We start from the raw sequence: 25,354 nt of genomic DNA on the forward strand, positions 1-25,354 counted from the left end.
CGATAAATCTTTTTCCTGGCTATCACGGGGGGCCACCAATGTCGTCCCGCATCTTTATAACGCATCGATTTCTTGCAGGCAAATTTCTGAAATTTCAATTTTCTAGTGCTGGTGTGTTTTGTCATTATCTTCGAACGCATGTAATTTTTTCTACAGACAGATGTATCCGGTGCACAAATATTTGTAATAGTATGTGTTTTAGCTTCACGGGCCGCCACCGGAGCAGCGACGTCAATGAATTCACTTTCGACAAAATGTTTTCATATGTAAACACTCGAGGAAGCGTTGTCCGGTATGCGGCTATCTGTGCATATTTAGATGGTCACCGATGTGTTTCATTTTTTCTCGACCTCATTTTTGCCCTCGCTAACGAAACGCTACGTTCTTCCTTGCACTTTCGCGTTGAAGGCAGCAGATCTTGAGTCGGAGATATGAAGACGCACTTCAAAATCGTACGAACTGCAGCGACTGTTGCACGCACAAAACCGACGCGATGTGCGTATGTACTTGCTAGCGCACACTTCGAATGCTTGATATTTTCGAGGCATTTGTGAAACAACGCGCACTTCACCTATACAGAAACAGAAAAGTTGTAACATATAATTGTATGGGTTCATGCTTATTTAGCACGCCGGCATGGCCATTCTGGGTGAGCTTGAGTAGCGAGGCGGAAATACGCTGTCTGGTAGCAGTTCCCTAAATTACGGGTTCGTCCGGTTTCAGTTAATCGGTCGTGGTCTAGCCGGTATATGGTCGCAATACAGGACTCGCCCACCCGGTTTCGGATCCTTGCCGGACTGGAATGCCCGGTTTGAGATGCATACCGGAAATGGTCTGTCGGATACCAGCTCCGTACCGGACCGGTCCGTCCGGATTGATTTATACCGTAGATGGCCTGTCCGGTATAAACATGATCGAGTTTCATACAGGGCTGGTCACACCGACATGACATTTATACGTGATAGTACAGGACCGATTAAACCTGTTTCGCGCGATACGGAATTTTGCACTAGGGGAGGCGGACGTCGTTGTGCACTTGTACTGCAGCATTAGCGGAGGCTACGCGTAGAAGCTGCGATGGATCCAGAAGCCATCGAATGGCGCGAGGCAGCCCAACAACGAGCGAATGAAGCAAGGAGAGCTAAGCGAGTGTCAGGGACGCCTGAAGAGCGGTAAGAACGTCTCGCTAAGCGGCGGCACCAAGTCTTGGATCGGCAAAGACGCCGAGTCTTTGCCGAATTAGAAGAAGAAGAAGACCGTCCAACGGTACAGCAAGAAGTCCAAGCTCAGCGAGTGTATAGGTCAAGTTCGACTTTATATTGGCAGTGTATTTTCACGTTCAGACTGCGTACCCCATGGGGAACCACCATTGATCTTGTGTACAAAAGGGAGACTATCATTTATAGATACTGTGTATCCAAAATTGAGACGGTTGCAAACAATTTACAGACCACCGATCGATCTTCGTGTCTATATAAAGCGTAACATTGAATAAACATGTGCTTTACACACATCGAAAATCGTGATTGTCTCAAATGCATAACCGGTGCAGCCTAACAAATTGGATAACCAAGCTAAACCCCACCCCCATAGCTTTCGCTACGTATATCCTCGCCTAACTGAGCTAAGCCACTGCCAATTTTTTTAAAGGTGTCGCGTGAGCGTCGATTACCCGGCGCTGCTGCGCCGAAAGACGGGGGAGAGGGGAAAGCATGCGAGAGCAACGGCTGTAGTGAGCGCTGTTGTCTACGCTGTTCTGATTAGTGCGAGTCAACCCCTGTCCATTATCGGCTGCTGCGCATCTGAGTCCCAAGAAGCTGTGACCAACTAGTTTTTATCTGCTGCCTATATTGCGGGCGCTATATCTTAAGAGCGCGATAAACCTCCTAGCGTGCCTAAGAAACCGGTTGCAACTGTTGTAAAAAAGTATTCGTTGAAGATGTTCTATATCGGCGCATAATGAAACGAACGGCCTCCAGGTGCTACTGGCAAACATTAATTACCGGATCCTAGCGTCGGGCAAGGAATGTTGCGCTTTTGCACCAAAGTAACAATTACTGAGCAGATTGGACATGAAACAAACGTTCTCGCCACCTGGCCATCGAACTTGTTTGACGTGGTTGCCTCTCATGAAGCAGAACAGCGAAGCAGACGACAATGGCTACAGCAGCATGACTGATGCACATGATTGTTCCCTCTCCCAATTTCTGCCCTGCTTCGCCTTCGCGCCGCAGCGCCTGGAAGTCGACGCTCGCGTGATACTTTTTAAAATGTGACCGACTGTACGTAACTGCTAGCTAAAAGCAGCGTGGAGCTCATGCGAGTTTGCTCGCCTTATTGAAAGCGATGCCAAGAGTGCATTTGTATAGCTGGTATAATCGGCACCCTTCACGACCGCAGAGGAAGGTGAATCATTGTGACGTAAGATACCTGGACTGAAAATATTTTGTGCAGTAGATATCGGGCAAGCAATGTTGCGTGTACGTATCACGTAACTTGCTTTTCGTGTCGTTATTCAGCTTTCTTAGCAAACTGGCTCATTTACCTGTGTAGACCAATACCAGCGCACATCGTTTTGACGGCCTTTTGTCCCGCTTTAAGAAAATCTTGGTTCTCACATTTATACAGAGAAAATGCGCTGATGGAGATCAGCGACCAGGTACGCATTAGTGTTTCCTGGGCCTGACCTACCAGGGCCAACTGGTGGTCTGGCTGGTCGGAGATACGCCATGAACTTCAGGAAGATAGAATATATGGAGGCTTTGATGGAAGCTGAGTGCGTGAATATGCCAGTGCTCGTTCGGCTTGAGGGCCACAAGGGCCGGAGAACTTCATGCTGGCTGCAATATTTCGCAAAATACACACAAACACAATGCTGCCTCCTTCTCGGCTTTGCATCCCACAATGACCTTGCGTGCCAATCCCGCTGTCTACATGGGGCAGGTTGCGACGCCCACTGACCGTGATCTCGAGATGCGAAGCGCGAAAGACCAGGATCCCGAGAGCGTGGCTCGAGGCAACGAGACCGCGTTACCGACAGCGGCCAGAAGTTCAAAGAAGTTTCATATAAAAGCGCAGCTAGCGCATCCACATTACAAAAGCGCCGCGCCTTCCACTTTGCGACCCGCACAGTGCCACTTTCTACACGGCTGCTGTCCTCATAGCCAAACTAAAAGCGCTCTCAAGATGAGAAATGATGCCAGCGGTGCTCAGGAGACAGCGGCGCACAAATGTGCTCTGCGGCGCAGTGGCGGCCGGCTGTAAGGGAATGAAGCGCTTGATTGTTTTCTGTACATTCAGCTGGAGGCTGCAGAATGGTCCTGCGCTTATCGGTTTATCTTTTTAATGTCGCAGCGCACAGAACAAAGGGATCCATAGAGTTTTTATTCTCAGATTGCCCGTTGGCACGACTGAGCGAGAAAGAGCATCGGCTTCTTTCTTTGGTTGCAAGATGCCGAGCCGACAGTTTGTCTCGTTTCACGCAGCCGCAACTGTTGCTTAGCGCTCATTTTCAAATCGTTAGACAGCGACGACGTGCTCTCAGGGTCAAGTCACGATGCCGGGAGGGCCCACGTATACATCCTCGTTATCTTTCGGGCCCTTCCCATCTAATAAACGGCCACCAGTTTTTCCGGACTGGTTTCATCGCGGAAGGAGGCGCGACGAAGGCTGAACCGCCTTAGGAAATCCTTCCGACGTGGCACGAAAAAATGAGTAGTGCGATTAAAGGCTCCCTCGTGTCCACCTTGGAAGTATGTGGCAATCAAACCAGAAATGTTCTCGCTATATGAAAGCGGCCACGGAGAATGGCATAAGGCTTTTTATTCTGCAAGGAATCTCATTTTTATTGAACAGCTTTAGACGATTTGCAAATGGAATGCTGATGAACCAGTATGTCACCTTCTGTGCCATCTCGAGTGCTTTGCGTAACTTTTTGAGCTAACTCAAATCGAAAGTAGTGGGAGAATATCTGGCTTTTCTTTAAATATGGCTGTGCGTGTACCGGGTCAGCAAAACGCCTCATAAGAGCCCAAGACGCCCGCTGAGTGGCAAGTTGGCCGTGTTCGCGGCTCCCTTTTAAGTGTGCCCATCTTAAAACCCCCATTTCAATGAAGGGGCGTAATGGATTCCTCACTTTAAAGATTTATGGGGGGGGGGGGGGGGGTAATTTAAACACTGTTATCATGGTCGGTCATGATCACCACGTCAAGATCAAGTTTACTTTAGGACAACGCCTCTCGCAATTATCCGACCAACACGATTCCCACTTCGAGTTATTGATCAATTCGCTCTCGCCCTACCATCTGTTGTGCTGACCGTCCTGGTTAGCTCAGTTGGCAGAGCGACTGCCCCGGAAAGGCGGTGGTCCCGCGGTTCGATCCCCGGTTTGGGACGCATTTTTCTTTAACTACCAACGTTCTGAGCTTTCTTTTGTAGCCATATAGCTGCGCTTGGGTGGATGCCAAGTGGTAATTACTCCCTTATGACAAATCTACTCCACCTTGGGGTATTCCCCTAAAATAAGTGACCATCACAATTATCTCCCGTTAGCCCTGTGCTCCCACCTCACCCGAGTAAATTTCCTTATCTTATTCACCAAATATAAACGCACTACCACTTTAATTCTGACACTGCTTCATTGGTTACATTAGTATTGACCACTAAAATACTTAAATAAGTACTGCGCAGCTCATGCTGAAGTAGTCAGTATCTTAACTCCAGACGCATCAGCGTCGGCTTAACGGTACTGCTGCTGAAAAACGAAAAAAGAACCGCACGAAATCGAGGCCGAAAGCATTTGACCGATGGAATGCCTCCAGAAATTCTCGAAAGAAATTGGATATCATTCCTGGCTTCCAGAGTGCGCAACCTGCGGACGCAAGGCAAGCTGAAGCCAAAGAGCCGCTCTCGTCGATTTCTTTGAACTGAAAGGCTATGTAATTTTTTTCCGCCTGTAAAAAGCTTTAAAGTTGCTGTAAACTAACGACTCCGTGTTTGTTTCTTATGAGCAGATGAATAATGGGCCCGCCATGTACAGCTGTTTCCTCATTTGTGCTTAGTGGAAGCTGCTGTTTTTCTTTTTCTTTTTTAATCCTAGCATTCGCGGCTGAATCAAAGGGTTCTCCGCCAAAGAGGTCAAACTCATGGGTAAAGCGCGACGTCACGTAACCGCGTGATGATGCGGCCGAAACGAATGACGAGAAGACAACTGCTCGCATTAAAATTGCCACCACTCTCTGAATGCGCAAAAATGCGCCGTGACTCTGCCACGGGTATAGTTGTTGTTCACTTCTCTTTCTAAACGAAGTCCCCCATTTGAGAAGCCCAGCGTACTTTACGCGATTTAAAGGTAAATATATCGATTTTGTCTGGTCTTGCTACGCATTGAGGTTTACAGCTCCAGTCGTCAACGATGTTATGCAAGCATACATCAATGTACTGTGGCATACAAAATAAAACTTTTTTTTTTTTTTTTTTTTTTTTTTTTCATACGAGTCTGCAAAGAATGAGCCGAAGTCATGTTACATATACATTAGAGGCGTTTAGCAATCGCTTGCCGCATTCCGTGTGTTGTAAACGGCGGAAACCCTACACTTATTCTTTGCTGAGCCGTAGTGTCCATTAAAAGCACGTATACATGCGCTCCAAGAGTAAAACGGAGCGCGCAAACAAAAATTACGTTTCGTGACGCGCCCTGCTAGCGAATGCGCATGCACAGAACTTAGACGCATGTCGGACACGCGGATGATCAGTGTCGCACTCTCGTTGTTTTCCTCACCAGCACAGCACGGATCAAGGAGAGCACTTTTTACACAAACGGGGGGTCTGTTCTTTCTTTCTTTCTTTCTTTCTTTCTTTCTTTCTTTCTTTCTTTCTTTCTTTCTTTCTTTCTTTCTTTCTTTCTTTCTTTCTTTCTTTCTTTCTTTCTTTCTTTGTTTCTTTGTTTCTTTCCTTCTTTCTTTCTTTGTTTCTTTCTTTCTTTCTTTGTTTCTTTCTTTCTTTCTTTCTTTCTTTCTTTCTTTCTTTCTTTCTTTCTTTCTTTCTTTCTTTCTTTCTTTCTTTCTTTCTTTCTTTCTTTCTTTCTTTCTTTCTTTCTTTCTTTCTTTCTTTCTTTCTTTCTTTCTTTCTTTCTTTCTTTCTGTTTGGTTTGGTTTGGTACATCCGTACATATAGTTGTGCCAGCTGGGGTCTAGAAGAACGTCAACGCTGAGCTGAGGAAAACTTGTCCGTAACTATTAATGTCAGGAGTGGATACACCGCTATCCTTTTCTTGTTGGAAGAAAGTCTATAGAAAAAGGAAAAAAAAAATAAGTAAAATCTAATAAAAGCTGCAGGGGTCCTTCGCCCGGTGTGACTGCTATGGCAAAAATGCACGCTGTATATTATTATGCTTACGACCATCAATATTCACGAATTATAGAAAAAACAATTATTGTGGTCGCTAATACCGATGTGCGCACTAGAGCGTGCGAAATAAAAGTCAGCGCCACCAATCACGTCAAGCTATCGAGTCAAATAATGCAAAAATGCAAAATGGAAATGCAAAAACGCAAATATAGATAAATAAAGGCTTTTTGCCTTTCGGATGAGCCCGCTCGAAGCTTCTCAAACGTGCTGTTCCAACATATTGCTTCGTCCAGCCAGTGAAGACCTCTCATCAGAAAGGCAAAGACAGCTTCAGCCTGCAAGCAGAGCGCCTGAAAGCTGCTGGGTATACCAAGCAGAAATGCTCATTTCAGTGGCTGACGTTCTTCTTATGACAGTAGTTAAAAGGAAACAAAGGAACAACAAAGATGGAGGAGAAAGGAAGAAAGGGGGGGGGGGGGGGCAATGAAGCTCCGCCCTTAATTGATGGTATGAAGCGATATCCACAACGGCTCCCGTCTATGTATCCGCTTACGGTTCCTCACTCGCGTATGTATACGTTGCTATTAGCTCAATCACTAATCCCTTATAATTTCTGCCTGTAATTACCATTCATATATTCATCTGCATACAGTCGTAAGCTACCCAATTGTGTGAAAGACACGTATACCACCGACATAGACAACCTGCAAAGGTTGTCTATGTCGGGTGTCCAAGCCGTATAAGGACGGGCCGGCATGGCTCAGGGAAAGCATGTTTCGCTCATCGCCCGAGTGTCCTGGAAGGTTCCATTCCCATCTCCCACCACCCGTCTGAAAGGACGAGCCCAGGTTGGCAGCGAGTGCTGTGTTAACAGTTCTCGTGGCACCCCGCAACCCGCTGACCATTCTGTGCACTGACCTTCTAACTATCTAACATCCTATTTATTGGCCTCCGGAAGAAATGAGATTGGTCATGTAAACGTTGTAGATTTTCTTGAAAAATGACCAGCTACGTTGTTTCCATCAATCTAGCGCTTACGTAATTTTCTTGCCAGTCGAAAACGATACCTGGCGCAATAAAAAAAAAAAAAAAAATGTGGCACTGAGATTGCCATTCTTATTTTCTTTTTCGCTATCGTGTGGAAGGTTGGTTGGAGGTGTCGAGGAAGGGCATCCCAAGATGCTACCTCCCAGGCAAGTTACCGCGTCTTAGGGAATTGGTTCTACGCCCCAGAAGATCGTGGTATGGCAAAAGCGTGCGTTCTATTTTTTTTTTTTTTTTTTTTTTGGTTTGGAATATAACATGGCAATTTAGCAGCGATGGTGCAGTGATTAGGGCGCTCTACTGCTAGGCCCAAGCATGTGGGATTGAATCCTGGCCACGGCTGCTGCTTTTCGATGGAGGCGAAACGGAGTGGCGTCCGTGTGCTGTGCGATGTCAGTGCACGTTAAAGAATCCCAGGTGGTAGAAATTTCCGAAGCTCTCCACTACAGAGTCTTTCATAGCCTGGGTCGCTCTGGAACGTTAAAACTCCATAAATCAAATCAACCAAATCAATTTGAAGTCGTTGGGTCAGGATAAAGAATCACGGCAAATAATAAATTATTTTACCACCCCAGAAAGATCTGCGTTTCACCAAGACTGCCTGTTTCACAGCCTGCATCAATCCATTTAATGAATAGCCACTTCATATAGTCACTGACATGCCGAATTCAAAGAAGGTCTCCATAAATTCAGAAAGTGAAACAGACGATTGGCGCTTGTAATTCTGATTGAGAAAGATTATCCCGCGATTTCTTAATAATTGGAAGATGAAAGAATAAATCCACACGAACTCAGGTGGGCCGCAATGTAAGAAACGGCGTATTTTGCTTATATGTTTCGCCCTTCGGGACACTCAATTTACTAGTATATTCCGCACCGCGGCGAACGTACAACACTGACGTATGCTTCTTGTAGCTTGCAAAAGGATTGTAAAATAAGGTCACGTTGTTTTCAGAGTTAGAAGCACTGCATGAAATCTACTCGGATAGCAGCATTAGCGATTTCCTGATTGGTCAAACGTACTTCGGAGATATGCTCAAGACGCTGGTAAAGTGCGTGGACATGTAAACAGACACCGACGAGGTCAGGCTGTGTTTTTTACTTCTGCCGCCATATTTTATTTCAAGAACGTTACTTGCCTATCACAAGACGCTTTTGTACCCGCACTGGAGACACAGGTTCTGCACCAGGGCATGTTTTGTCTTTTTCGTCTCTTTAACGATCCCACGTGCGTGCTGATGTAACTGCCTTGGCACGGCACGAAAACACGCGCAACGAAAAATCGTTTCATCGGATTGCAGTGCAATATTTCTCAATGAGGTAGCACCCAAAGACGTGTGGGACAGTGGTTCATCGATCGACAGCTCCACAGTGTCGGTAATGCCCGCTTAAAACGACTAAAAAACACTGCCTGAACATGATACGCTGTTAGCTTTCGCTTGGCATGGAAATAGGCCCAATGCTGAAGCGCTCTGTTCCCTTGCTCTGCGACTAGCGACGCCTAAAGCATGAAACAGGTGAGATCCACTGCTACACGAGATGCTGTACTCATTCGTCGATGACAGTAAACATAAATTGGCGAATCAACGTTGACTGCGGATCATGCTATGATTCTTGTGAGCGGCCGCTCATTGTTTCCTATGATCCTTTTGTTAGTTTGGTGTCCGGCCGAAACACATAAAAAAAAAATGGCAGCTCATGGAATACCGCCCATTGGTGTAGCCGCCAGCAGCAAACATCTCGTAACTCAGTGGATATGTTTTCATTTGCAACTTTGAGCAAACGCACCGTGTGTTCCGAACCTGTGCGTAATTGTTGATAGCGAATCCACTCTTCTCTACGCACTTCAAAACCTGAATAGTTAATACTGCTCTCCAGGTGATTAGTCCTGACGGCCGTACAAGATGGAAGGGATGTACCGTGCACCGAACAAATCCGCGGTAATTTTGGACGCTCAAAGTCATGCGACACTCAGTGGCTACTATACAAGCTAAAGTTCGTTTGTTAAGTGTTCCTTCTCAGCGTTTGTCAGATTCTGTTTTGCGTTAATTGATCGGTGTTATCGCGGGAAGCATCCAAAAGGGGGTGCGCACAACTTCGAGCCATTTTGACTAAGCCGTCGTATTTTTGAACTGGAGTGCATACTGGCATCCATTGCTGCCGCAGAGGTCGCTTTTACTTAGTGCCAGAGCCAGTCAATCTACTTTTCACTTAATGTACTACGTTGGGAGGATAAACTATAACCAGCCGGTGTTCCATAAATAACGCCATAACCGACAGAAAACGGATAAACGAAGCTGCCAACGTTGCAAGCACGTTTGGATCGTAGGCATATGTAGTACGTCTATTTGCGATGTTCTGAAAAGACGTTAAAGGGGAGTGTAACGACTCTTTTCGCACTCTCCGAATATCTAGAAACTGCAGCTACGCACCATGAGAAGGAAGTATTGCGCTCTGATTGCGTGATACTCATGCAGCCTTCGCCGCACTCATTTCTCCTTTGACAGCGTCCCTCAAGAAGAAAATATGTATAAAAAAGATCAGAATAGCTTCATTAGCCTCACTCGAGTTGAATTTCAATCAGAACTTATCGATCTCTGAAGGGAAACGTTACCGAGTGCTGGCTGAGCAGTGGAATTCAACTGTTTCACGATGGGCCTTTCGTGAATGTAAAGGAAATGGCGCAACGCTCCCACTACGCGCCCTAATAAGTAATATTTTGCTGCAGCACGAGCGTGGAAGCTGAAAGACCTTTCCGAGGATCGCCGAATGTCTCTATAGACGTCACCATTGCCTCTTAAAGCGCGCAACCTATTCGCTATCGTGGGCGTTCGAGAACGTGAGATGGAACCAAGCCAGTGGATATTTGCACGGTATACCCTCGACCTAGGCGGTAATGGGCTGAGTGCAAGAGCAGGGCGATGACAGGATGCACCCGGTATGGGTTGCCAAACCCAGGAACGACCGTCTTAATCAGCATTGGCCTTGCGTCGCCCAAAGGGACTTCTGCTTTGCCTCCCTAACGTGACCAGTCCATACGTTGCTCTTGCGCTGGCTCGCGCTACGTAAATTGCGAAATGCTAGCCCTTGGTACAGTGAAGTGAAGAACCGACCGCGCTGTTTTGTCTGCTGCACGCGCGAGAAAGAATTATGGTGAAGTCCTCGCTCAGCTCTTTGTGTCTTTGTCGCTCATGTAGTGTGAACCATATAAAAGTGCAAAACTGATTTTTCTGGAGCTAAATTAGCCGTAATTATATCGAAGCCATGCGTGCATGGATTTAGAGACGCCTGTCTCTGCCTTGGCGTTAAGAGCGCTGAGTAACAATTAAAAGAGGTCAGGGCAAGAGACCATTTGGAATGAGCAATTAGAAGGAAATGAGGTGCGAAAACACATGACAGTGATCACCTTCGCTTTCTGAAAGCTGTGAAGAAGGTCTCACTATTCCTGGGTTGGATAGACGTGCTTTCCTCATGACCGTGTCTTATGACTCACAAGTACGACTGCGCGTCACGCACTGTCGCACTTGTTCCCTCATCCATCCGTATACAAGGCGTTCGTACGGGTGCGACAGGCGCAGGGAGGGAAACGCGCGAGGAGCGAGATGGAGGGAAACGGAGACTGCATGCACGGTTTCGCCGAATGTGCCATGTGCAGAGGTCGCCGTAACATTATTCAGATGAACAAATACCGCAAGTACATTTTCTGACGTTTTCTTTCCTAATATCTAAGAGCGTGACTTCCTGGCAGTCATGACGGGGCTGGCTGAACTCCGGGGAGAAGCGACGGGACACAGCCAGCGCACCGCCGGGCGGACTTGTGTCCTGACTGAGCGCCAAGTTTCTTTTTATGTCAGAAGAGTGGACTAGGTATGGTATCAGTGCAATCTGACAGTTCGCGCAGACTCTATTAATGATATATTTCAGAAAACAATGTGAAACATTTGAGAGGGAAATAAAAGAGATTCGAAAAAAAATTCTATGAGTGCAGCGTAGGAAATAGTTATATGTGCAAAATATGCCATATGCTTCATATATGGCAAGAGTGAAAGTTTGAAGCGTTTATTTTGCTGGAAAATGTCGCCAAGCAAATATCACGAAAACAGGTGCGTGCACAGCTGTGTACACAGAGTGTTGATTCACAGCGATAGAAAAGGACCCCTCCTTTTCTATGTGTTCGCGGGTAAGTTGTACTCATGTCGAAGCTACTGCCTCTACACGCGCGCGCTTGCACACGAACATGCTCGAACTAAGAGTCAACATAAGGCCCTCGCCGTTAAGAGGAAATTAATATATGCCTGTGTGGTGTAATCACGGCATTTGTGTTTGCAGAGTGCTTTCCAGGGGTTGAGGTTTGCACTGAGTCTCCCATACGTCACGCAAAGCTAAGAGCGAAAGCATACATTCGCTTTAGCCCAAACAATACGTTTACAGATTTGGCACAAAAATGAAATTCTTGGAGTCCTGGGCTGAAGCGTACTTCGCCTGCACAGACAAGCTGAAAAAGAAAAAAAATCTCAACAGGCAAAATATGGCCGTTGGAGGAAGAACGGAGAAAACATGAAAGCATGCGGTGTGCGCGGGTACATGTTTGCTACAGAACTGCGGACAGATTATTACCAGAGGACAAAAATCCACATGTTTGATGTATCGCTTGATACTACAGCGCGACACGATCACTTGGAGTCATGGTCGATCGTGTGGCTTCGGCCGTTGTTTATAAGCTTTCTTTTAAGGAACGTTGCGGTGCAATGTGGTACACGTAGATTCGACTTACGCCCGGTATAGTCATGTTAGGTGGGCCTGCAGTTACTTTTCACTCTCCTGTTTCAACTCCCTTCATTTGCTCACTCAAACTGCAGGTATGCTTGCACTATGAATGAACGGATATTGAGAGGGTACCGTACACCAAGGGTCTTAAATTCGTATTGCTGTGCGGGCCACATGGAGGAAGTTTCGCTCCTCCCGGGCCAAGAGATGGAAATTGAAAGCACAATAGAAGTAATAAAAGCTATATAAATAAAACAATCAATAACAATAAAATGAATAAATCTCAACCAAGGCATCATTTTTTATATACTTATTCGAAATACCTTACAGGCCCCAGTTCGGAGCACAGACTAAGGGGGATAACAAAAGAATACTTGTACACACTGAAATTAAACGTAAGATTGAGCCACACAATTATAAAAATTAGAAATTGGAGGGCGCGTGGTCTTGGAACAAGCACACGCGTCCTCCAACTCTTCGCAACAAAGAAAGCCGCCGCATGCTACCTTCTTCCAAACGCAGGAAGGTCGCACTTCAATACGGACAAAGAGAACTACTAAAAGAGTACAGCGGTTAATACCACAGCCACTTACCTTTAAAATAAACAGATGGACTTGGAGATGAAAGAGAAGGGGCATCAAATACCTTGTTCCTGGAACCATGGCTTACGTCCATTCATGCAGATCATGCAGATCATGCAGAAGTTCATGCAGATCAAGGAAGCAATACCTCTTCATTTCTACAAATAACGTGTACCGTTTGGGCATGAGTACTTTTAGTGAATTTTAGGTGGAAAGCAAGCCTGGTGCTAAAGCTCACTTATGAAATTGTTTGAGACGGTGGACCGCATCACAGAGCTCCACTACAAGGCTGCATGCTCTATATAGTATCCTCTCAGAGTGACGATCACAGCGCCCCTTCTTTCCTAACCGCCTCTTTCTCTTGCAGACATAGTACTTCCAGAAACCTGTGGAAATAGGCGTCGCGGCGTCGGCTGCAGCATACTAGAATGTTTCGTACATTTTCTAGAAAAGGGCTCTTGAGCCTAATTTTTTCACATATTGTTTAACATTACGATAACAATCAATATATCTGGAGATATTTCCACGACAGCTTCTAGTTTGTTTTTGCTACTAAGTTTCAAAAGCGCACCCCCTTGGTTTCCTATGGCAGTCCGACTTTATTGCTGTGAGCGCTGAGCCAATTTCAGAAGCAAAGTTCTGGTATGCATTATAAGCTTAAAACATTTCTATCAGTACGTTCATAAGATGCATCTTACACTATTCCACAGTTGCCTCACAATTATTTCAAAACACTCCATTGGTGTTCTGCGGACAGTCTCAATTACTTGTTGTAAGCACACGACGAGCATCACTTTCATTTTTAATTAAAGTGATGCTTTTAGTGATGCTTTTTTGGGGACATTAATTACCCCCATATTAATTGGGCAACACTATTGTCACAGCTAGTGAAAGAGAATCTAACGTATTTGTTCAATCATGTTTAGATTTTTCATTATATCAACTCATCATGTAAACCACGGGACGCACTGCCACATGCTCCAGCATACCCGATTTAATCCTTACTAATATTCCTGACAAGTGCACCAACATCAGCTATCTTGATGAACTCTCCGATCATGACATCATTACTGGAAACATTGTTCAGAGAGAGGTAGGAAGGTTTCTAATAAGAAAATTAAATCCTATAGTAAACCTAACTTTGACGGAATGAATGCTGAGCTATCTCTCTTTGCTGACGTGTTTCTTACTAGCTTCTCGTCCTGTAACTGGACTGCGTTCAAAAGTGTGTTCTCTGCCCTCGTTATAAATGAATATACCCACCATAACAATTAGGAGTAGCAGTTCTGCACCATGGTTTAACAAGCAACTTCGATGCTTAAACAACGACAACAAAAACAAAGAAAAAATTGCCGACGATTACGTTACCTCCAAACGCGAAATTTCAGCGAAGCTCATCAGCTGTTTCATCGTTTCGATAGATTGATGCAAAGATTTCAATCAAGACACGTATGTACAATTGCAGACAACATTTTTTTAATTTTTCACACGTATTCCTTCAAGAAACACTCCACTAACAGTTCTTGACTGTCATGAAGGAAGCTTTGTGGATCGGGAGGTCGCGGGAGGCTGCGAGTGGGCCCATAGGAACGTTACGCGAAGAAGAGATAGTAGCGACTGACTGATGCCACTGACGCCGCTTAGCCAACAAATAGAGCTTGCTACTTCTGTAAAAACACGGGGGGTTATGTTTTCAACTAACCTAACTTGAAATGCGCACATAAACCACATTTGTTCGAAAGTTTCCCCAGCTCTAGGTATACTTGCGCGCTTTAGACATATTTTTCCAGAAAGGGTAAAGATGTTGCTCTAGAACGCGTTAGTACAAACTCATATCCAATACTGCCGTTTGGTTTGGGGCACAACAGGGGTAACAAATCTTGATAGATTGCATTTGCTGTAGAAAAGAGCTATCCGGTGTATAGTGAATGGGCCATATCTTTTCCCCACAAGAAATACATTTATAAAGTATGATATGCTTCCAATGTTTGCATCATACTTTTACAGGCTTTCATTATGCTATCAATAGCATTCACAACAACGTGATAATCCCTTCACTGTACTTGGACAACTCATAGAAAATATCAGCTGCCGTAACACGAGACACAGAAACTTGGGCCATCTCAACGCCGAGAATTTACTCTATGAAACAGTCCTAAAAACCTTCCCGTCTTGCTAAACAAATTAAACCATCATAAGTTTGACATTACCAGCAATTCAAAACATAAAATCTGCGACTACTTCCGTGACAATTCCTGTGTATGAAAGAAGCAGACATGAAATTCCTTGTTGATTGTTATGTGATATCTATACTGTATATATTACAGTTTTTTCACTACATGCGTGTTTTCTTGTGTGGTTTCTTGCATGTGTGTTTACGCTTAGCCTATGTGTGGCTCTGTATGACCTACCCATGATAGTGTGAAGTGTGACCCTCGTCTCCCTTCTGTACTGCCACTATCTCAAGGAGTCGGGACCTTTAGTCAAGCTGTTACCTCAGCTTTCAGTTCCGACTTCTCATTTGTAAGAAAGGAATAAACTTGAACGTGGCTCGCAACCTGGTCCGCTGATGCCGAGCCGGCGCTTCGGCAACCGGAGAACTCCGTCGCCGCCACGCAAGAAGAAAGGAGGGGGGGGGGGTACACGCAGCGGCGACGGTGGCGGCAGGAGCTCGCGCAACAATCGGAGAATACGCGCGGTCGCAGCAACTGGAGAACACGAAGGGAAAGGGGGGGGGGGGGGGGGGTACGGTGGCGGCAGGAGCGCGCGCTGCCCCAGCTGCGGAGCTGGGTACGAGGGACAACGCTGACGGCGATGACGACGCGAAACGCAGGAACGGGCGCCAAAGAACTGAGTTCTAAAAAGCGATTATACAGGCAAGCCGTCAACAGCAATCACACACCATCGTGGATTAAATACAAGCAGTGCGACAAAGAATGCCAGTCTTTACTTAAATCCTCTCGTCGCCACTTTTTTTCACCATGACCTATCATCTATGCTGACTAAGAACACTCGAAAAGTTTGGCGAGTAATAAACTCCGGCAACCATCTTGAAGTTACGCTTACTGATCACACAGGAGGCACTGTTACCGAATCAGAGTGCGCACAGATACTAAAAAACGCTTTTTCGTCTGTATTCACCCGCGAAGACTTCTGTTCATGCCCAAACAAAGGTATAGTTTCAGATATGATCATGCATCATGACTTGCCTATTAGCGAGTCAGGTATCATTTCACTACTTCATAATTGCAGATTGTCGTCTGCATTTGGCCATGTTGGCCCCAACAACAAGTTATTAAAAAACGCATTACAAAGTATTTCTGGAATCTTATGCGCATTTTTTGGCAGTCATTGTTGGCGCACCAGTCAAGGTCATACCAATCCTTAAAGCAGGCGATCGCACATCTCTCAACTATCGACCCATTTCATTAACTAGTACCGTCTGCCAACTGCTGGAGCACAGCATACATTCGCAAATCATGACACATATATAGTAGAACATAACGTAATCTTCAAATACCAGCACGGCTTTCGCGAGGGATATTGATACGACGGGCAGTTAGCGGGATTTTCTATCCTGTATTGACATCGGCAACCAGGTGGATGTCATATTCCTGGATTTTCTAACGCTTTCGATCGCGTTACTCACCACAGGCTACTAGCGAAACTAAAACATCTTAACGTTAACACAAGTCATTTTATGGATAAATGACCTTTTTTGTCATTTCGAACTCAGTTCACAAATATAAACCACTGTAATTCCTCTTTTATTCCAGTCACGTCCAGCTTTACACAAGGGAGCGTGCTTGGTCCATTGCTTTTTTTTTTAAATATACATCAATGATTTGCGTAACTGCATCTCGTCCAGAGTAAGACTGTTTGCCGATGACTGCGTTATTTACCGTAAAATTTCTACTGAAACTAACCAACAAGCGTTGCAATCGGACCTAAACGCGATAAATATGTGGTGTCCTGACTGGCAAATGGCCCTAAATCATACCAAAACTATGTGCATGTCATTTAAGCGTTCCTCTTCCCGCATTTCAACCTCATACCTTATAGATGACAATATTGTCGAGCTTACTACCACATACAAATACATAGGAGTAAATTTTCAAACGGATCTTAATGGCATCATCACATCAACGTTACTCTTGCAACTGCTAATCGCTCACTCGGAATCATGAAACACAGACTAAGGCAAGCACCCTCACACTTAAAAAAGATCGCATACACCACTTTAATCTGGTTAACATCCCTGCCTTCCATCCTCACCCCTACCTATCTTTCTAAAATTGAATATGCATATGAAATCTGGGAACCGAGCCAGGATTGCATCATACATAACATTATATTATATCCACTATCACTACGACGAAAACACGCTTGCCTATCTCTGTTTCACAAGCTCTATCACCCCGATATTTTGCATGACGATTTCTTTCAGCCACCTTTCCTTATTTTCCCTCGCCGTGATCATCCCTACAAAGTCAATCGCCCGGTCATTAATGTTTTTACACACAATCATTCATACCTATAGAACCATAAGTGACTGGAATAATCTACCATCAGATATCGCTACCGAGATTCACCCAGACAAATTTAAGAAAATGCTGCATACTCACATCAGAATCTGACGTCCTTTTACGCCACTGTATTATTATAGAGTTAAAAATCCTTCTTTCGTGCTCCCTCGAATACCACTACCTTAGTTGTTTTTGTATTCTTAACCTGAGCTGTTTGAATTTTTTTACGCTGTTTTATTTGCGTACTAGTGTTGTTTTTTGCTTTTGTTTTTACAGTACTTCAAAAATGGTGTCTGTATTTTTTGTTTCTCTTATTTCTGCAGCTGTGATTTTGAACAAAGTGTCATCAAAGTGCTTCTTGTGCCCCCCCCCCCCCCTCCCTTATGTTATACCCTCCACGGAGGGCCTTTAGTGTATTTGATTAAATAAATAAATAAATAAATAAATAAATAAATAAATAAATAAATAAATAAATAAATAAAAAGCATAATTTCGCTACCTGTCGGAAACGTGGAGCTTTTATATGAATATTGTCACGCAGTCGGCATTAGGCTTTACACGATGAATGAGACGAGGGAGGTAGATTTCAAACGCACTCTTAAATTTGGTTGACTTTTTTCTCTAAAAGAACTCCACGGCTCCGAAAAGCGCGAGAAGGATCGGCGGTCGTCGGACACAGAAAGGCTGCTCTCGGCAGCACTCAACGAAGCACCGATATAACCGTCCAAAGGCAGCAAAAGTGACCTGCAACATTGTGGAGGAAGTCGCATTTGCCTACGATCGCTCGAGATACATCTCGGTGCATCTTACAAAAGCTGTAAAGTATTAAATCAGCAGCTTATGGCAGCAACAAATAAAAATTACAATAGTTCGCGGGCGTTACTCTCCTCTTAAAAAGCGTCGCCTCGATGCTTTAAGAATACAGAAGGGTATACATACACATTAGAAATTTAAACATTAAAAAGCCTCCAGCACGCTTAAGGTTTAAGACGCACAACATGCACTATTTATGTGCGCACGCGGTGCCGTTGGAATCTTGTATAGCGCCGTCGGGGATGACTTTGTATCCAGCTTTACGACGTAGTGAAGGGCTAAGTATGAACTGAAACATCGGCCTAACAGCCTTTCACACGGTTCGTTGCGGCGAATCGGTGTTAATAGCCACTCGGGATCATCCGGCTTTTATTCCATGTGTCGTCGGCGCAGATTGCATGCGTCGAGAGTTGGCCTGCTGTTGCTCTTTTTTCGTAGGCGGGCTGATCATCGGGTGTCTTCATGACATGCGGGAGCATTGCGTCGAGCTTCGTTGTAGTCTCCCTGCAATAAGTAATCTGGAAGGGAGTTAATCGGGTGGATTTAAAGGTGAAGGCCGCATACGCAAGGATGACATCCCACGTCTTGTGTTCGGCCTCGTCATACATGGAAATCATGTCCGAAATTGTTTTGTTGAGACGCTGCTAGGTCCGCTGGTCTGGAGGTGATGTGCTGTTGCTCCTCGGTGGCTTGTATGGTAGTCTATGACTGCTTTGGCGAGCGAAGTATTAAAGGGACCGAACTCTGGCCGAAATACGCTATGAGGTTACGCTAAAAATGATAATATCTTGCCTCATATAGCACGCATCGAGCGCTACAATATCGCAGAAACGAGGCTTTACAATTTTAATTTTCCGTTGAAAATCGCATAAAAACAACTGAGGCTACATATTTCGGAGAAACTCTGCAGGTACTATCACCGTAGGAACCCACGTGATCACATCTCAGGAATATATCACCGATTTTCATTAACGGAGATTATTATTTTTTGTTCTAGGAGTGCTTTTAACATTTTATTATATTTTTCACTCTCTCCAGTGCGCCCTTAAGTAAAAACCACCTCTCCTTTTGCATCGCTAATGATGTGCTTTCAGCTTCTGTCACTACATGGCGCCACAGTGCTTTGAATTCCTTGGATGAAGCGGTGGCAGAGCCCACTACAAACTTTCGTCGACAAGGCGTACGTTACTGTGCCGTGATAGCCTTGAATCTGGAAACTCCATCGGACGCTACTGTACGCTCAAAACGTCTAATTACTGCCTGATGGGTGAAATTTACATTCATTTTCGATACATATCTTTTGTCGACCACCAGCCGTCCTCGCGGTCGCTGCTCATGGTTTCCAGCATTGGACTACATAAAAACGGGCGCATGCACTGATCGAAAAATTCTCAGTGGAAATATCCTACAGCATTTCTACCAAAACCGCAATGGAATCTTTCCACTGCAGTGAAAAAAATTGAGGCCAAACCTCCAGTGCTCTGTCTCCTTAAATGCTGCGCAGCTATCCGTGATGACAACTTCTGCTGCTTCTTGACTCAGTACACTCTGTTCAACTAAGAATTTTGTGATTTATGTGGCAGTACCGCGGCAGCTGGCAAGGCGTTTGCTTCAGCGTTGCGTGTAAGGTATTCGGTGGCCACGATTATCCCCTTTTTGCCCGTTAGTGAAGTTGGGAACGAGCCAAGGAGATCCATCCCAATTTATTGAAATGGCTTGGTCGAGAGAGGTATGGGTTCCAGTAGCCCAGCTAGTCTGATCAGGTGTATTACGTTGTTTACATGACGACATCACGTCACCAACACGTGTGTAGCGTCTGTGGCAAATCGCAGCCATAATATGCATGGAAACTCGAAACGCCGTGCTGTCAACTGATCGTAGAAAGCTTGTAGAATTTCCTCCCTTAGGCTTTCGGAAACAACATAAAGATGCGTGGTCCTGTTGGATGTGAAGTTTTTCACGTGAACATCTCGGTGTGAGGCGATAAACGATAACTGACGCTTGAACACTACAGGAGGTAAAATGGTCTCGCCTATCAGGTAATCAGACTAGAAGTTAAAACTAAGCGTCCGAGCTCTGCTGTTGTGTCGATCTGCTGGCGCTTACTCGCCTCAAGAAGGCGTCGTCATGGTCGTTTTTCGGCGGCGTCGACAGGGGCCATGTCGTAATGCTTGCGGCCAGGCAGTAAGACCGCAGCAATGACGTCAAATTCTTGAAGACGCAGAACGAACGGAACTTTGAAGTGGCCCAGATGATCTCATGGCACTCCTTGGTCGTCGACTAATTGCATGTTTTGATTTTAAAAGGGACCTGCTAGCAGAGGCGATTACTTTTCATACCCATCGAGTTTGAACGAAGAGGACACGTAGGCTAAGGCTGCCTGCATACAAACGAATTTCCGTGTCGGCGTTTTCGTCGAAGTGCTCAAAGATGAGGTAGGGGGGGGGGGACTGCAAGAGACACTGAAGTTATTTAAACGGCGCGTCTTTGTCAGCTGCATCGTAGACCCGGCGATGCGCGAGAAGTTTCTCACAAACCGCCAGTAATAGGCACTCAGTCGGAGAATTCTGCGAACGGCTTTCCTGACATTTGATTGCGGGAACTGGGCGACAGCGGCCGTTTTCTGCGGGTCGCGGCGTACACCGTCTTTGCTAATCATGTGGCCGAAAAACAAAAGTTCTTGGTAGGCAAAGCGACACATTGAAAGCTTCAGGGTGAGTCCAGATGACTTGATTGCGTCCAGTACTGCCCTTAGCCTATGCAGGTGTTCGCCGAAAGTCGCCGTGAAGGCAACGACATCGTCTAAATATACAAATGAGCTTTACCACTTTAGACCTGTCAACATTGTATCCATCGTTGAAATTTCGCTAATGTAGAGCAAAACCCAAACGACATGACCTTGAAATCGTAAAGGCAATCAGGCCTGATGAATCCGATCTTCGGCATGCATCAAACTGCATGTGGAATCACTTCGACGGGACGAGAAACAGGCGCAAATCGAGAGGGATGCGAGTCTTCAACAAACGTCAACCTAGACGAGAACGAAGAGATCCGGACCCTAGATCCAAAGTGAGGCGCTGGTCTGCCACTCCGCACACTACGTCACCCGCTGCGAGGCATAGAACCACGAAATGCAGTCGTCCGCAGCACCATGCACAGTCCCAACGCAGGAGCTACTGGAGTTATCAGAAACAAAGTGAGCTGGGCAGGTATTGTCGCTTCACCACCTCCCACGTTGGCTGAACAGGCACTGAGAGAGGAGAATTCACGACTCAAAGTCGAACTAGCGAAATATACACAACGCCCCGCAAGAATGCATCATCATCATCATCATCATCATCATCATCATCATCATCATCATCATCATCATCATCATCATCATCATCATCATCATCAGCCTGACTATACCCACTGCAGGGCGAAGGCCTCTCCCATATTTCTCCACTTAACCCGGTTCTGTGCTAGCTGCATCCACTTGACCCCTGCGAACTTCTTAATCTCATCCGCCCACCTAACTTTCTGCAGCCCTCTGCTACGCTTTCCTTTCCTTGGAATCCAGTTTGTCACCCTAAGCGACCATCGGTTACCCTCTCTTCGCACTACATGTCCTGCCCATGTGCATTTCTTCTTCTTAATTTCCACTACAATGTCGGTAACTTGAGTTTTTCTCTGACCCACTTTGCACGCTTCCTATCTCCTAATGTTACCCCTGCCATTTTTCGTTCCATAGCCCTCTGGGTTGTCCTCAACAGAACTCTCTTGGTTAGCCTCCACGTTTCAGCGCCATAGGTGAGTACAGGTAAGATGCAACTGTTATATACTTTCCCCTTTAGCGATACCGGTAAGCTTGCCAAATGCGCTCCATCCCAATCTTATTCTTCTTGTTATTTCCTTTTCATGGTCCGGATCTGTGGTTACTACCTGTCCTAAGTAGACATATTCGCCTACTACTTCCAGTACTTCGCTACCTAATGTAAACTGCTGTTCCTTCCCGAGGCTGTTGAACATTACCTTAGTCTTCTGCATATTCATTTGCAAGCCTACCTTTCTACTTTTCCTGTCTAGGTCATAAATCATTATTTGTAGTACATCTCCCGAGTTGCTTAGCAAGGCAATGTCATCAGCAAATCGCAGATTACTGAGGTATCTACCCTTATCCCTAACTGCTACCATTCCAAGTCTCTGAATACTTCCTCTAAACAAGCTGTGAAAAGTATTGGGGAGATTGTGTCCCCTTGCCTAACACCTTTCTTTATGGGAATTTTGTTACTTTCTTTAAGCAGAACTATGGTTGCTGTGCAGCCACTGTATATATCTTCCAGCGCTTTCACGTACGACTCGTCTACCCCCTGAATTCGCAATGCCTGCATCACCGCCGAGGTTTCAACTGAGTCAAATGCTTTTTCGTAATCGATGAATGCTATGTATAAGGGCTGGTTATATTCCGAGCATTTTTCTATCACCTGATTGATGGTATGGATATGATCGATAAGTAGAGTACCGTTTCCGAAACCCTGCTTGATCCTTTGCTTGATTGAAGTTTAAGGTTGTCCTGATTCTATTAGCGATTACCTTAGTAAATACCTTATACGTAACAGACAGTAAGCTGATTGGTCTGTAATTTTTAAGGTCCTTAGAGTCCCCTTTCTTATGAATGAGGATAATGTTTGCATTATTCCATGGTTCCGGTACCGTAGATGACACCAGGCACTGCGTATACAAGGTGGCCAGTTTTTCTAACACGATATCCCCCCCCGTCCTTCAGCAAATCCGCAAGAATGCATACTAGGATGCTAATAATAGACACACCTAATACCACCATTGCCACAGGCTCGAACCTCACATCGGAGTCTCGCCCACCCGTGGAAGCCCCTACCCCTATGCAAGTATACCAAAAACAGTACCCCAGAGCCAATGCACCACCCCAAAACAATGCCCAGCATGCTGCCGTTTGAGATATTAGAAATAACAATAATATCGCCAACCACGCCTGCAGGTCGCTGACTACACCACAGGCCTCCAGTTCAGTACAGAACTTCTCAAATCAGGACCTTCGAGAACGTGTCGAAGCGAGTGTTAACGAAACCTTAAACAACTACCTCCGTCCCTTTGTGGAGAATATATAACACAACTGCTAGAGCGTGTTGTGGTTAGATTTGGCGCAACTCTTATTTCAAAACTTAAACCCGCTGAGATAAGGCTGGATAGTAAACTTCCAGAACTCAAGATTCGCGGTCGCACAACATTTTCCAAAACAATACAGCGGGCCGGTTGGCCGGTTGCTGCAAAAGCCCTTAATTGGGTACCACCACTTGGTTAATATTTGACGCCACCAATCTCCACCCTTGATGGCGCCACAACCGATACTCCAGATTGTACAGTGTAATTGCAGAAGCTATGAAAGGAAAAGAGCCTCATTACAGCAATAGATCGATACCCTGAATCCCCAACCCGAAATTAAAGCCCTTGAGGGTGTTAACACAGAGGCAAAAGACTTCTCATAGTAAACACAAAACCAATCTTTCTGCATGTATTTTGTATCACAAGGACTCCACAAAGCTTTCAATAAGTTTACGACCCACAACTGAGATAGAATAGACCTTTATTCAACTGTTACCAAGCGCGTACATTAGTAAAAGCACCATGTGCTAAATATCTATACTCGGCAGCAGGGCCGAATGGCGACCTTTGATGAGATCTTTTACAAGGCCGCACTGAGTGAGAAAACAGCTCCTCTCGTTATAATCAGGGATTTCAACGCACATAGCTGCATGCGAGGCAGATGCAGTATGGAGACAGTGAAATGTAGTAAATTGGTGGCGATTTCTGACGTCGCCCTGACGTTACTTACGAACCTGCAACATCCCACGCGAATAGGAGTGTCTCCAGAGATACCTGCCCTAACCTTTCGTTGGTAAAAATTTCCAAACACTACGAATGACGTAATACGCAGGAACTACTGGGCAGTGATAACTGAATACTCCATATTAGCCTTGCATCGTACAGACGCCGGGGTCCAGTTTGCATGACGGATTGAACGCGGTTCCGTGCCGCAGAGAGCCGCACCCTCACCACAGCAATCACAAAACTAAACTACAAAACGTGGACCCGAGCCCTCATAAACATCAAGAAAAATTTACACGCACACTGAAAAACCTCGGAAGACGCCCCTGCGATAACCACATCCTCCATCTCTGGGAATTCAGGCGAAGTCTTACACGGCGGTAGAAAAAGCAATGCCACAGCCGCAAAATAGCATGCATCACGCAACAAGCGCAAGAATATGCTTGGACACTAGTTAAAAGCAACTGGTGCTTCACTACATGATCAGCTTCGGGCTGTCCAGGAGGCCCGCGCGGCGGCGGAGAGCTTCGGGCTCTCTGTGCCGACGTGGGAGCTGTCCTCTACACCTGGCGCCTATCCGAGTGTCCTCCAGGACCCCTACTGTGGGAAATAAAGTTTTACCAAACCAAACCAAACCATGCAGATGCGACTCGCTTAATGGCAGCCTCGGTACTAAGTCCACCTGGAACCTCCTGAAATGCCTGATAGATCCTCTTAAATATCGAAGAGGGCAGCAGCATAACCTCAGAAAGACGAGCAGTTAATTGACACCCTTGACGATACCTACACCTGTGCCATCCAAGACTTTGACCCCCCTGCAGAATATGGAGGCAATGATAATCCAGATCTCGACCGCGACTTCGACGTCGGCGAAATACAAGCCGCACTCGTGACGATGCGCCGTGGCACTGCCCCAAGCCACGACATGATCGCAGTAGGTCTCCTTGCTAACCACATAATCGAAATGCTCGAGAACCTCACGCATTAGATCAACGAATGCTAGTGTTCTGAGACGCTACCGCAAGAATTGAAGACGGCAAATTAGAACTTTATTCGTAAACCCGGGAAGGAGATCAGCATCGCTAACTCCGCCAGATACGCTTCGCATCGTGCACGCGAAAGCTAATGGCTGTAAAACTCCGCCTCTCCGGCTACCTTGAAGAAAACAATCTGCTGCCTCAGAGTATGTTTGGTTTCCGAAGTCACCTATCAAAACCACAGTGTCACCCTGCAGCTCAAACCTGAAGCCACTGACGCAACCCGTAAACGAGGCTTACGTGCCATACTGGCGCTCGATTTAAAGGGAGCATTCGACAATGTAAGGTAGTCGAAAATGTTAGGCAATCTCTAAAGCACGCACCTATAACTACGTGAAAGGATTCTTGCAAAATCGTCAACTACACATCACAGTGGGCGAGACGAGATCCAACC

Source organism: Amblyomma maculatum, chromosome 1 (assembly GCF_055883805.1).
Source record: "Amblyomma maculatum isolate TAMU_Amacu chromosome 1, ASM5588380v1, whole genome shotgun sequence".
Taxonomy (NCBI): domain Eukaryota; kingdom Metazoa; phylum Arthropoda; class Arachnida; order Ixodida; family Ixodidae; genus Amblyomma; species Amblyomma maculatum.